Here is an 11,321-nt window from a genome sequence, read left to right as displayed (position 1 = left end):
TATGGGCTATATTCTTTTCTGAAGTGACATTATCTAAACTGCCCAACAAACACACTAAGGGGGAAGTTGGAATGTTACACTTCAGACACTTTGATAAGTCTTCACATATCTCGCGCCAAAACTTCTGAACTGGTGGACAGAACCAAAGAACGTGGATATAATTGTCCGGTGAGTTGGTTTGGCAGTGTGAGCAGTTGTTGGTAGACGTAAAGCCCATCTTGAACATCCGATGACCTGTATAGTGCACTCTATGTAATATTTTGTATTGAATTAATTGAAGACTGGGATTTCTAATTAGATGAAAGGTTTTTAAGCAAATCTGAGACCAGAAGTTTTGGTCTAAGTTAACTGATAAATCCGCTTCCCATTTTGCAATAGGAAGTGATATTGATTCATCTGTTTTAGAAAGCATTCTGTATATTTTGGATAGTAATTTGGGGGTTTTAAGAGTAAGAAACTGAACCACACTTGGTGGTGTTTGTAGTTCAACTTGACCCGGTTTAAATTTCTTTTTTACTATGGATTTAATTTGTTGATATTCTAAAAATCTTTTCTTGTTGATCCCATATTGTGTAACTAGTCTGTCAAATGGAATAAATTCTGTTCCTTCTAGTATATGTTCTAAATATTTGATTCCTTTACCACTCCAATCTGAAAAGTTTATCATATTATTGTTTTGTAATATGTCAGGGTTGTTCCAGATAGGTGTACGTTTGCATGGGATTAATGAAGACTCCGTCAATTTTAGAAACTCCCACCATGCTGTCAGAGAAGAGCTGATGTTGATGCTTTTGAGGCATTCTTGTCGTTGGATGTTTGAGCTGATAAATGGTAGATCTGAAGGTTGAGCATTAAAAAAACATGAAACATCTTGACATGAAAAACCCGAAACATGACTAGAAACAACAGACAACCTGACAAAGACTGAATGAAAACACACAGACTAAATACAGGAGGTGATCAGAGGAAGGGGAAACAGCTGATTAAAATGAACATAACGTCACAGAGAAAAGTAAAACTAAACACAATAAATATGGGACACCAGACCGCTTCAAAATAAAATAGGAAACATATTGAGACACAGAAACAACATGAGCTTGACAACATAGCACACGCAGACATAAAACACATGAAGGGCGAGGGAGACTTAAACACAGGGGAACTATAACAGGGCAATATGTCTGTGAAGGTTCTCAGTCATCCAGGTCATCGTAGTCAAAGGAGCTTGCAAAGAAAGAGGAGTGAAAGAAGCCATCTAAGTCCACTGTGAGCGACCATCTTTGAACAGAGGCGGGGGTTTACGACACCAACTCTCTGCCATCTATAATCCAGTTTTGAGATCCCTCCCAGACGCCTTAACGCCCACTCACATCCTGGGCCAGCTGACCTCAGGAATTCGCATGATAAGGTGTGGCCAGGTTTCACAATGAACACACCCGAAACTCTGGCTGATTGGGACCCACACCCAGTTTCACACCTTGGCTCAGGCGATTAGAGGATCATCAGGGGGTCCTTTTGTCCCTCTGTGGGGGGTCACTCCCACTAGGTTTATATCTGGGACTCTCCACCATTTGACCTTAGAACTGAAGAAGCTTCTCGGATGAGAGGTGAAACGTCTTCAAGCAACTTAAAGAAGTCCAGACGCTTTTCTTTGCAAGCTCCTTTGACTATAACAGGGCAACATAGGCAAAATAAGAAATTAACTAATAAACTTAGACATAAACCATAAACGTCAAAATATATTAAAACTCAAAATGCTGGGTTAGATGACCCAGGATCGTGACACAACTACAGCCTTCCCTGGACATAATACATTCCACTAATCTCTAGGCAGCCTATCCTTGAAGCTCAGGTCCTCTACCATAGGCCTAGGAGCTTGAGGGTCCTGTGTAGTATCCTGCACTCTTCTGGACATAGATCTCCGATTTTGTTCCTCGAATCTGCTGGAGCCACTCGCTGAGCTTGGGAATCACCATACCTAATTTTCCAGTGTTCCTCCTTCCTGATATTGCTGTCATTCGGAACCGCTACATCGATCACTACGACCGTCTACCACCACTATGTCCAGTTGGTTAGCCACCACCATTTTGTCTGTCTGTATCTGGAAGTCCCACAGGATCTTTCATTCTCCACCACCCTTGGTGGTTCCATGATGGTTCCTCCTCTGAGCTACTAGTTGTTTCGCTGTCAATGTGGATGTCACCCTCACCCTATTCATGTAACAGTTAGTCATGTATCAGTCATCGCTGATACACCATCAATTATTGTCTTTGTTACTATCAGTTATAAAAATGGCAAATCCAGTCAGAAGAGTGGTAGAATTAGTGTCAAATCAAAACTCTGCCATCACCACTGAGTAAACCATTTTCCCCATTCTTATTTATACACTGTGCAGACTGAAGGTGTCCTGTGGCATCAGACACCAAGACGTTGGTAGCAGATTTAAGCACTTTTAAGTATTGGAATTTGGACGATTGGGTTTGCATAGAAAGACTTGTTTTTTCCAACATCCCACAGATGCTCTATGAGATTAATGTCTTTCCAACCACTTTGTCTATAAAGCTTCATGGGATACAAAAGGCCTACCTTTATCAATGTCCCTACATGGTCAATATTTCCTGCTTCTAACACCTTGCTGGATAAAAAAAGAAAGGAAAGAAAAATAGATGGTGATGAAGAAGAAATACTTTATTAATCCCAGTACGATCTGATACACCAAGCTACAGGTACCTTGGTGTTCATCTGAACAATAGACTGGACTGGATTCATAACTCAGACGCCCTCTACAGGAAAGGGCAGAGCAGGCTGTACCTGCTGCGGAGACTCAGGTCGTTTGGAGTGGAGGGCCCACTCCTGAAGAAATTCTATGACTCTGTTGTGGCTTCTGCTATCTTTTATGGCGTGGTCTGCTGGGGCGGCAGCATCTCTGCTGGGGACAGGAAGAGACTGAACAGGGTGATCCGAAGGGCCAGTTCTGTTCTAGGATGCCCTCTGGACCCAGTGGAGGTGGTGAGTGACAGGAGAACGGCGGCTAAGCTGTCATCCCTGATGGACAACATCTCCCACCCCATGCAGCAGACTGTGACAGCACTGAGCAGCTCCTTCAGTGGGAGACTGCGGCACCCACGGTGTGGGACGGAGAGATTTCGCAGGTCTTTCCTCCCCACTGCTGTCAGACTCCATAATAAAGACTTTAACTGATCAAGCACACACATCCATACATATGCAATAATACTAAGTGCAATAATCCTTTCTGTCATCGTTGTATTTTACTCAGTTGTATATAGTATTTGTATTTGTATTCTATTTTTATCTTATTGTATATTTATTTTATTGTATTCTACTGTATATAGTATTTTATTCTATTCTGTACAGTTGTGTACTGTATTTATTCTTATTGTATTCTAATTTTTGCCTCATAACTTTTGCACTGTCCACTTCCTGCTGTGACAAAACAAATTTCCCACGTGTGGGACTAATAAAGGTTATCTTATCTTATCTTATCTTATCTTATCTTATATCCTTGTGTTGGTGTTGTTCCCACATCATCATAATAAATGTTGTTCCAGGTTCAACATTGCAAGTGACCAATCACATTGTTGTGATGTCATACTTTTGCAAGCCAAGCGATTCATTCACAGTGTTGGTCAAGTTACTTGAAAAAAGTAATCAGTAACTAATTACTGATTACTTCCCCCAAAAAGTAATCCCGTTACTTTACTGATTACTTATTTTCAAAAGTAATTAGTTACTTAGTTACTTTTTAAAAACACGATTTACAACCTGAAGAGGTGATAAAGCGATAGATCTTTCAGCCCAATTCTACTTTTTCTGCATAATCCATCATACAAAATGTAATCAAATGGAAAAGTCTCTTTTTAAAACTTGTTTTATTAGTTTTAATCTTTTAAGTTTATGCATCAAGCAAAAATTTAATTATATGCAACATTCTCTGACTGAAAGAAATTTGCTTAACATTTAAACCTATTTTCTGCACATTCCAGCACATTTTTTTTTTTGTGTGTGTGTTTACACTCAGTCTTTCAAATAGATGCAAGTAAAACACAGCAGAAAATAAATAAAATCAAAGACTAGCGGTCCTTTTGCTCTATTTTCACCTGTAAAGCAGGAGTTGGGTAGGCGGAGGTTTACCCTGGTGCAGGTGTGCCGCGGTCAGTGGAAGAGTCCGCGAGTTTCTCTGTGAATTTCCCATTACGTCGTAGCGCACTCGGTGCTTGCTTGGAAGTTTGGGGGGGGTGTTTGGCTGTAAAAAGAAGTTTTCTTCCCATGCACAAACGGATGCTAATGTTTTTTTTTTCACTTTTTTGGAATCAAACTCAAAGTAAGGTCAGTACTTCCACGCTTTAAACGCTGCACGCTCATACTCTCTCCCGCACTCAATATATTGGTCGTGTCCAAATTCATGGGCTGCATCCTCCTGAGGCCGCATTTGTAGACCGATCACGTCACAGTGACGCGCCGAAGGCTGTCCAAATTCGTAGACTCCTCCGAATGCAGCCGACAAATGCGTCCTCCTTTTCCCCGAATTTGAAGGATGGGTCGGGTGTGTCCGTCGTGGCATACCATATCCCAGAATTCATAGCGCGGCCCAGCCAAACTCCAGTTTCCAACAATGGCGGCCGCTACTAAGTTTTAAAATTACTCATACTAATCTTTCTGGGTCACAAAATAAACTTTTAACATATTTTCAGGCGAGAAAGTAGTTGTGTAAACATCAAATATCTGCTCGGTTTATCAAGACATCGCATATTTGCAAAAGTGCTTCGACGTTTTCGGAGACATTTGCTACCCACCAGCTCGATAGCTAGCTGGGAGCTCGAGGGTCACTGATGCGGCCGAGAACGGAACAACTCCCGGCACATCATTTTCAGATCACCGCGGACTTTCGCTGCTCAGGTTAAACGTAATATATAAGTCACTTAGACAACCTAAAAATGTTATTGTTGGGCTTTTTTCTGTGTTTTGTTTGTTCGTGAGTCAATCGGTTTGGCTGAGATTAAAGTTATTAGATTAGATAAAATAAAACTTTATTAATCCCCCGGGTGGGTTCCTCCTTGGTTTTTACACAGCTGACTAAACGTCAAACAGAAAACTGATTAAACAGAAGTATGAGACAGTTGAGAATTTACGCCAGTGTCCTGTTATATTTTAGATAGCAAGGAGCAGACGGCCGAGTTTATTGAACTCCACCGAGACAGCGGTGACGCTAATCAGAAGGCTAGACCGTCCAATTTCACGGCCGTTTACTTCCGGCCTACCCGACCTTCTGAGGACCCGGCCCACGTAGACCACGAAGGCCGGGTCCTCAGGAGGATGCAGCCCATGAATTTGGACACGACCGATATCTACTGTTGATCTGCACACAGCTGTTGTCAAGAACGTCGCACTTGCTTACGTCACTGTCGTGAGACATTCTCACAAAAAAATCATGGTTTTAGTAACGCAGTAACGCAGCGTTCCTACGGGAAAGTAACGGTAATCTAATTACCGTTTTTGCAATAGTAATCCCTTACTTTACTCGTTACTTGAAAAAAGTAATCAGATTACATCTCTGTTCATTCATGAAATTCCAATGTTGCAAGGACAATATGTATAATGCTTACCGTTTATTAAAGAACAGTATCCTGAAATGCAAAGAGTTCAAATTGATGGATCGGCGGACAAAGGCGGTTTCTTTCAAGTTAAGTAGATTTTATTTTTTTAAGGCACTTTTTTCCGAAGTCGCAAAAGTATGACGTCACAACAATGTGATTGGTCACTTGCAATGTTGAACCTGGAACAACATTTATTATGATGATGTGGGAACAACACCGACACATAGTTTTTTCGTTAAAGTAGTACGCATTGGTTTATAATGTTGTGGCTGACTGGTGTATTGTGAGAAATGCAATGCTGAATGTAATAGTTGAGAACACCTGGAATTGGGCAGGGCAATATGGCCAAAAATATTTATCACAATATAATTTAAAAATTTGCGATAATGATATAACTGACTATATTATTGATGCAAGACAAAATACTTTACTCTACAACTTTATTAGTCCAAAAAAACCCATCAATTTATTTTCATTTAAACAAGCAGCAGTTTTTTATCTGCATTAAAGCTATATAAAAATGTAAGAGTGCAAATGCTAATTCCTTGCTGACAGTTTAACCAAAAGACATTTCCAGTGGAAATGGGCTGACATATCCTGAGCCTAACCATGTATAATATCCACAAAAGTTAAAAAGAGGTGCTTTGCAACATGAAACTATAAGGCGCATTAAGCAAAATTTAAAACTCAAGGCTATCAGTCACGCAGTAGAACATGGGAATAGAGCAGCTGCAAGAGAATTTAAAACAGTCAGATAAGTCTAACTTTACTCAACTCATTCTTCTTGCTTCAATCACTTCTGTACCATTGATTCATTAATACTGAATTCTCTCGCAGCTGCTCTATTCCCATGTTCTACTGCGTGACTGATAGCCTTGAGTTTAAAATCCGCTTCATAAGCATGTCTCTTAACAGGTGCCATTTTGGAGTCCTTACACACACACACAATACGGTAATATTATGTTGAAGCACAGTATGTATTACTGTGAGGCTCCTGACTACAGTAGCCGTAATGCTCTGACAAGTGGTGGGGCTTTGTAGCTTACCAAAGTCATACAAAAACATTCTTTGATAGATTTTTGAGCGCTGTGTGCCACATAAAATCAGTTGGAGGTCAGTAAGCAGAACCAGAATTCATACATAAGGCGTACCGGATTATAAGGTGCACTGTCAAAGAGAGCCTTATAGTCTGAAAAATACGGTAATAACGACAGCCCGCTTGCATGTTCTACAAAGGAAAAAAAAGTGCTTTGGTGGCTTTCTGATGGACGAAAACCAAACCAGTTCCACATCACTGAAGTTGCATTTCTACAAACCAATTCTGGTTCATCTGTTTCATTCAATGATCCGCTTTTGCCCTTCTCATTCTCCGTCACTCCCATGCTTTTTCCGTCATGTGTGTATGAAAACAAAAGCATTGTGCATGCGCGTTTTACTCATAATCTATTGCAATATTTCATTTTCTTATCATTGCCTAACATTGTACCGGTATTATCATGAAATGTATAATATGGCCCAGCCCTACCTGGAGCAATACTGATCCATTAGTCAAGGAAACGAACTGCAGCCCATATAAATGTGGGTCTGTAGGGTCTACGGACTGCATTTGGTAAAAACACCTCAAATCAAAAGTCCTGAAAAGGAGGAATACTGATTGCGCAAAACATTTGGCACAAGTTTATTTTTTTTAACTTAGCAAACTTAACAAACATATTCATTTTTCTTGATATTTTTTTCAAAAGTTTCAGTGTAGTTAATAAAACTAAAACAGGCCTGACAAAATATTCTCCTCTATATCCGATTATCTGCAGAAACAAGAGTAAAACAGCATCATGTGCTTTGAGACAATAAGTCAAAAGAAAAAAAACATTTTTACAATTATGAATGTTTCCTCCTCATATCACTCAAAAGGGAACTCCAGAGGAGAAGGAATTGCACAAGTACAACAACATGTCATCACCAATTTCTTTGACTTTTTTCTTTTCTTTTTCTTTTTTTTAATAAGGCACACACGAGCACTCACATACAACATAATCTAAAGAGATTAGCTGCTTTTCCACAAAAAACATAACAAAACCAAAAAAGAGAGGCACTGGAAAAATTGCTCCATCGTACAGTCAATAAAAACAAACTAGAGACTCTTATTAAACTGAATTGTTTTTTAATTGAGTGGTTATTTTACTTATTCTAGAAAAATAGATTTTCTTTTGCTTGTAATAAATTTTAACATTCAAAAATGCTCAGAGGCAACCTTTCTAGTGCCTATTTTGGCAGCACATAGGACATAGGAAACAACAAAACCTTTTGGGCAATCAACGTCAACTACAACGTCAAATGTGAAATTGGAAGCACCAGTGAAGCGCAGTAGACAAGGACTGGACGATGAGCTGTGACGCCACACCAACATGCTAGGGCAAACAGGAAGAGATCTAGAAAAACAAAGAAAAAAAATGCACAACAGGGAGACAAACCTTGGTTACACAGTAATGGAACACAGACAGGAGAGAGAAAAGAAACTGACAATAATCACATTTATCATGGTGCTTTACTAAAGTCTAAAAACTCAGTAGCCATTTTCAGGGACAGAGTGAGGATGATGAGCATGTTACTAGAAACTGAGGTGGATGACAACAGCAGATTCACACATATAGAACAGCTATAAATGTGGTGCCAGCACAAAATCAGTGACAACATGCAAACAAACACAGCTAATCATGTAAGGAGACCAGAGGGTGTTACGGAGGTAGTACCTTTTTAAACCTCATCTTTAACATTTTAGTACCTGATGTAACATGCTGCACACATCTTCTATTAAAATCAGCTAACTGGAAAGTGGAACTGATGATGTTCAACATTCATTTAAGTGCATCTGGAAATCTGCATTACTTTAAAAACTTAGAACAAATGTTTGTTGAGACAGGTAGTAGTGGAGGGCAAATCGATCCAAATATCGATTGTATCGATGCCAAGTCGGCATCTGTATCGGATCGATACTGGCCTGGTGAGATCGATTCTTTACTTTAAGTTCTGCTTGTTTGCAATGCTGTGGTTTCGGCAAAGACAAAACAGCCAGGTCGCTGGACTCGCCGCTGCTGTGTCAGCTCCACCTCACCCCTCTTGTGTTTAGATGTTGGGCCGTCACGTGACATGGCTTAGACGCTTTGGGGGTTGTTGTTGTTTACATATTATTTATATTTTCACCAGTTGTTTTTTTTTGTTGTTGGGAATTTTAATTGTAATTTTTGTATTATTATTTCTCAACAGTACTTGTTTGTTTTAATTTGTTAACTGGTTTGCGTTCACTTTTTAATTAAAGATTTTTCTAAAAAAAAAAAAAAAAAGTGATAATATTAATTTTATATTAGCATTTTCTATTTAATTATTTAATCTATTTAATTATAAACTTTGTCCAAATTATGTCCTGGGTTTTAGCTATTTTAATAATAAAAAACTATAATCACAAAAAACACTTAAAGTCAAGGTAATTAATTGAGATTTAGCAATTCAATGACGCATCCACTTTATTTGTTGAAAAGTATCGGTACGAGCGATACTGGCCCGTATTTCCTTGGTATGGGATTGATACCAAAATATGCAGTATCGCACACCACTAACAGTTAGTGGTTTTATTCATAGGGATGTAGCCAAATTCCTTCGTTAGTCTGCCTGACTATCGATCCCGCTTATCAACTCTTGCAATTTTGAAACTGAAACCAGCTGATTTCAGTTCATGTGTCGTCGGAGGAAAATAGTGGCACAGCTCCAGCGTGGACATGGACATTTCTTTTATTTTTATTGCTCAAAAGTACAAGAAGTGGAGACTGCTCCAGGACAGAAACAACTCTGAACACAACTTGGGCTCTTCACAAGCATCTGCATAGACAGCATCTAAAACTAAGTTGGGTTATGTTAAAGCTGAGTAAAATGCCGACCACAGCCCAGGGCAGTGATAAAGTGAGCTGTCATTTGTGGCAAAGCCAGCCGCTGCTGAACTTCAACAGGTACCAAACTGTTTCTAAAGTAGAATCACTGTGGTGGTCGCTTTGAAGTCTCTTTGTGCTGGTTTTCATCTTTGTTTGGTGTTGCTGGCTTTGGTGTTTATACCTAAATACTAAGAGAACAATCATGTGTGTCCTGTCAATTCCTCTCTCTATTTATTCATTTGAAGATTCAAGAACGTTGAACATTAATTTCCGTAAAATATGAAAATGTAACTGCATCTGTCCTGTGAGTGCTCAGGCCTATCTTTCTGTCACAGTTCTTAATTATCCTAGCCATGAGCACAGTTTTAATCCAGACTAATTGAATAAGGCCTTCTTGAAACATTTTAGTAAAAATTATTAAGATGGATGTGACATTCACATTAATTATACCTCTGGATCAAGTTAGGCATGATTTCCATGCCTTTATTGGAATAAACTAGTTATCTTGCATTGTTTCTGATAGTTCAGTTTCTAATTTACTCAGCGTTATAAAGTCTGGTATTTGCATAGTGCTAAACTAACACTGGATGAACTGATTGTAGAAGCCCATACTCCTAACTGCTATAGATTCAAATAGCTGTTCAAAAACTATTCTAATCAAACCAGTGAACCATATGTCTGTGTAGGTTCTTAGTCATCCAGGTCATGCACAAGGGCAACCTAGACAATATTTGGCAGGTGATTTAAATTTTTTAAATAAATAAAAAAAAATTTCAATTAATGACTGAGAGCCCAGAGTATTATCACATTGTGTGAGGTCTGATCTCTCATACGTTAAGGGCCCTCTCCTCAAAGGACACATTCAGATAGATCCTTTTAAGACGAAAGAGCTAAACAAATGGGGACGAAAAATGGAGTGAAATGAGGCACGTCCAGTTCTTTTATAAGGTTACATTCTCAATACATAGTTAACTGCCACCATGTAAATGCATACAATACATCAATGTACTTTTATTATAGATTTGTATTTTGACAATAACACATACTCGTGTCCCCCAGGCTCTCTGCCTTATTATTTACAAATAATAGGCATGACTTTAAAATGCCAAGTCTTAGCCTTTCATTTGAGAATTCAGTAATATACTGTAATATATACCTAGTCCAATTAGACAGTACATGACAGTCCTAAAGGACAGAGCCCAGGGAACACAAAGATGTGGAAGTGCCCAAACAGTTACTCTCTAGGGCAGGAGTAGGGAACCTAGAACTGCAGGACACCGGCTCTCGAGGCCTGGAGTTCCCTACCCCTGCTCTAGGACGTAACTTATAGCAGAAAAGCTGATCAAGCTATGCTAAACAAATGTTTTTCCTTTAATATGGAACTTCCTTGTCTTGAAAGACTTTAAACACTGATGAAATACGTGGGTACCCTGGATGTATTAATACTCCCCATGGTAGCCCCTCTGCAAATAATTCAGTTTTGAACGTATCCTTGGTATTATTTTTAAATTATTATTAATATTCTAGCAAAAGTATCGGATGGATCCTTCATATACAGCTCGTGCCACAATGTCATGTAATACACACCAGCAAAAGGAAACAACGTTCAACAGGCAAGTCTAGGACACACACCAAGAGATGAAGTGAGGTGGCAGATTCCACATTTTCTTCATAATTTCCCATCAGATAAATATTTAGACAATAATAGTTCCCCAAGACTTACAGAAAGTATAAAATCTCTATGAAAATAGAAAAAGCATTACGATTAAAATATATATCTCAA

The 11,321-nt window shown here is 39.0% G+C and overlaps 1 protein-coding gene across 3 annotated transcripts in view; it reads right to left on the bottom strand.

Moving 5' to 3' along the window:
* Window positions 1-7,269: 7,269 nt before the first annotated feature.
* celf1 (cugbp, Elav-like family member 1) overlaps window positions 7,270-11,321 on the bottom strand; it is a 54,611-nt gene continuing 50,559 nt past the window's right edge. For all 3 annotated transcript variants that reach the window (XM_085464201.1, XM_085464218.1, XM_085464209.1), the window contains one exon: window positions 7,270-8,044. The gene's annotated coding sequence lies outside the window, so the exon portion shown is untranslated. The remainder of the gene's footprint in view (window positions 8,045-11,321) is intronic.

Source organism: Copadichromis virginalis, linkage group LG1, assembly GCF_057382275.1.
Source record: "Copadichromis virginalis isolate Kocher_CV1m ecotype Utaka linkage group LG1, C_Virginalis_male_GT1.1, whole genome shotgun sequence".
Lineage (NCBI taxonomy): Eukaryota > Metazoa > Chordata > Actinopteri > Cichliformes > Cichlidae > Copadichromis > Copadichromis virginalis.
This window is presented reverse-complemented; position numbering and strand designations above follow the sequence as displayed.